Source organism: Haematobia irritans, chromosome 1 (assembly GCF_050003625.1).
Source record: "Haematobia irritans isolate KBUSLIRL chromosome 1, ASM5000362v1, whole genome shotgun sequence".
Classification (NCBI taxonomy): domain Eukaryota; kingdom Metazoa; phylum Arthropoda; class Insecta; order Diptera; family Muscidae; genus Haematobia; species Haematobia irritans.
Genome location: NC_134397.1, coordinates 38,409,336 through 38,412,754, shown reverse-complemented (window position 1 = coordinate 38,412,754; position 3,419 = coordinate 38,409,336). Strand labels below are relative to the sequence as shown.

Below are 3,419 nucleotides of genomic sequence, written 5' to 3'. Positions count from 1 at the left end.
ATAATTCATTATGATTGTAAATATATAAATAAATAAATAAAATTTTGAGCACAATATTGTTTGGGAGAATTTTTTTTAAGCATATAATATTTTTGGGTGCAAAATGCTTCCAAACATATTATATGTTCACATAATAACATATTGTTTTTTGGAAGACAACATTATTGAATTTGGATGCAAAAATACAAAATGTTTGGAACTTAGACTACCCAAACATATATTGTTTAGACCAATATGCTTTCAAACATATTATATATTGGTAGAGATCAAACATATAAATGTTTGGGCAATACCCAAAAATGTATATGCTTGAAGCAAAATATGTTTGGGAGTATATGTTACAGAAGCGATTTTTTGTGAGCGTGTAGTTGTTTTGTTGCAATAGCGAGATCAGAAAGGGATCATGTGTGTGTGGAGTTGTTTTTCTTTACATATGTGTCCTTTATGACTATTTGTGTCTTTGAGTTTTATTGGTGCATTCAGTTCTGTTGATGCATTTATGAAGCGCACACGTGGTGCGCTTGCGTGCGGTATTTGTGTTTATTAATAAAAATACATTTATTTCGTAACATTTTAGAAACTGATAAGTGAATGGTGTGATGTTAGAGAAAACAAAAACACTTTATATTGATAAAAAATAAATAACTCTAAAATAAATCACATATTAAGAAACTGTATATTTCTATTAATAATTTAAAATTAGTGCGGTTTTAAATTGGTTTACATAAAAATATTCATAATGAGTGGTAATAAAATGATCTATATTTACTCTACATCTGGATCACAGTACAATTTTTTGAGTCTATATTTTTATGTTATAGCGAGTCCTTAAGGTGTGTACTAAGTTCGAGTTTAGGTGCTAAAATCAGAAATAAATCAGTAAGAAAAGTATACAATTATACGCCTTCGATGCAAATTTAAATATAACTTGATGGAGAATAGCTCGAAACAAGTTTTTTATAAAGTTTATATTCTTTAAATGGATTACACGATTAAGAACAGAAAATCGTTTTTAAGCTTATGTAGAACGCTGTTTTTTAATTTAAGATGATGAATTGTTTTCAAGTTATTCCAATATATATAGCGGAAGTGCCTTAATTTTGAACATAACCGTATATCTCAAAAAGTCGAGCTCTTAAAAAAACAAGTGTAAATTTGGATTCAGCAACCTCAAATTACTAAAAATTTGATATAAATTTTAAATGAACACAAAAACGGTTCAATTTTGTTCCCATGTATTTCTAAAGAAAACTAATCATGAAAAATTGGGATTTTAGCCACTAAACTCGAACTTAATATCCACCATAAATACTAAATGCTATATTGACAAGTGGAAATTATATCTAATTTTATAATATTTTTATTTCATTTATATTCTGAGAAGGATTTCAAAAATGTCCCATTTGTGCATGGATATGATTCCACTAATGTAGTAATTGGATGATTTTTTTCAATGTGGTAAGTTTTTCGTCCATTTGTAATAAAGCCAAAATTTCTATTTATTAAAAATAATTTTCATTTGCAGGATGACAGCAAATCTAATGGTATTTTTTGGAATCTTCTTACTGTTTAATGCTAACTAAGCTGATATCCCTATTGGCTCTAAGAAAATTCTCTTGTAAGTTAAAGATCAAAATACCATAGAATTTGATAATATTTTTATATTTCATATACCTTTTTAACTTCAGAGGCTTATGACGCAAATCCACACAACAAAAACTAGCGAAATCGGTGAAATTGGACAAAAATGAAATGAAAATAGCAACTTATGGCATATATCTTTCATATGGATAGAAAATGGAAATTGATATTAATTAGTTTCATTCTACTAACATAGAATATTACTCTTTTGAAGAAGCAATTACTAACTATCGAAAAGTAACAACATACAGCGTACAAATAAAAACATTTCTTTTATTGTATATCATAAGCCATAGTTTTATGTAATATAATAATATTTTTTTGAAATAAAATACTGGTAGTTATGAAAAATTGTCTTATATTGTACGAAAAATTTCTTTGTTGTATACAGGCTTGTTGTACCTTTAATTCCTCAATTTATTTACTTCTTTGAAAATTATACTGATAAATAGTTTATTTGAAACCAATTTCTAAATATGGGATTCCAAAAAACTTGTTCATTTTTCCGGATAGCAGGAATATTTTGAATGAGTGTAAGTACATTCTTCCCACAGCGTAGTAAGAATGAACTAAAATACGATGCAATACATAAACTTATTTATAAGAAAATCATGAACTTATCTAGATGAAAAAAATCTTTGGCGCCAAATCATGGTCATTCTTACTATGGGTTAGTTCATTTTTCGTAAACAATAGTAAACTTTTTTTTCGGTGTACCTAGTAGAGTGTAACAGGGGGTTCCTATAGCTTACAGAGAAGCCTTTCCAAACTGAGCAGTTTGTGAACAAAAAAATTATCGGGAGCCAAAGAAATCAACTGAAAAATTACACCTTCGATTCGCCATCAGATCTCAAGCGTCGCCGTAGCAGCTGATATTTGCTCTCCGATCGTATTCATCGACCTTGGGATCGTACTTAATGCTGAATATAATCGGGAAGTTGTCCTAAAGGCAGTATTGAAGGCATGGGCAGACAAACATCTCAGCCGCAGTCCATGGACATTCTAATCAGGGATCCGGAGCGGTCCATTTTTTTCGCTCCGCTCCGCTCCCGCTCCGGAGAAAAAAAAACCGCTCCGCTCCGAGAAAAAAAAAATCGCTCCGCTCCACTCCACGCTCCGCTCCGCTCCTCTTCGAGAAAATTATAGTACAAACATTGTATTATTTGTTCAATTGAGTTTTATTTTATATAGAAAAATCGAACGGTACATATATGGCAGCTATAGCTAAATCTGAACCGATTTCGATGATTTTTTGCACATACACCCAGAAAAAAGTGCCTTCGAAACTGAAGGAAAAAATTTTCATCAATATAGTTTATCCATTTTATTTCCATTAAGGTAAATTTTTGTGAGAAATAATAAAATTTACTCGTTTCAGTAAAAAAATCCTAAACTGGAAGCAGTTAGGAATAGTTCATTAACTAGAATAAGGCATGGAATTTTACTCATACTGTTTTCTTCGCTGGGTATAAGAATTTACTACTGAACAAGAAAATTTTATTCACCGATAACAAAGCATTCGTAAAAATAAACAAAATCCGAACTAAAACCAAGTTTCCTCAAAATTAGTAAAATTTCTTATAAAATGATAATTGCGACTTCCTTTATAATAGAAAGTTTTTCATACATACGAACAACACTTGGCATAGAAAAATATTTTAGTTCATTCGTACTAAGAAGTATGCAATCCTTTCAAAACTTAAGGAAACACACTTGTTAGAATATAGGAAATTTTCCTAAATTTCTATTGTCTACCTGTAATCGATACCTGTCATCGT

At 29.9% G+C, this 3,419-nt stretch overlaps 1 long non-coding RNA gene across 1 annotated transcript; it reads left to right on the top strand.

Annotated features, from left to right (window-relative positions):
* The first annotated feature begins 615 nt into the window (after positions 1 to 615).
* LOC142220632 (uncharacterized) lies at positions 616 to 1,878 on the top strand. Its single transcript, XR_012717899.1, has 4 exons — positions 616 to 746; positions 1,385 to 1,458; positions 1,526 to 1,618; positions 1,689 to 1,878. It is a non-coding gene; the product is annotated as an uncharacterized LOC142220632 (long non-coding RNA).
* The last annotated feature ends 1,541 nt before the right edge of the window (positions 1,879 to 3,419 follow it).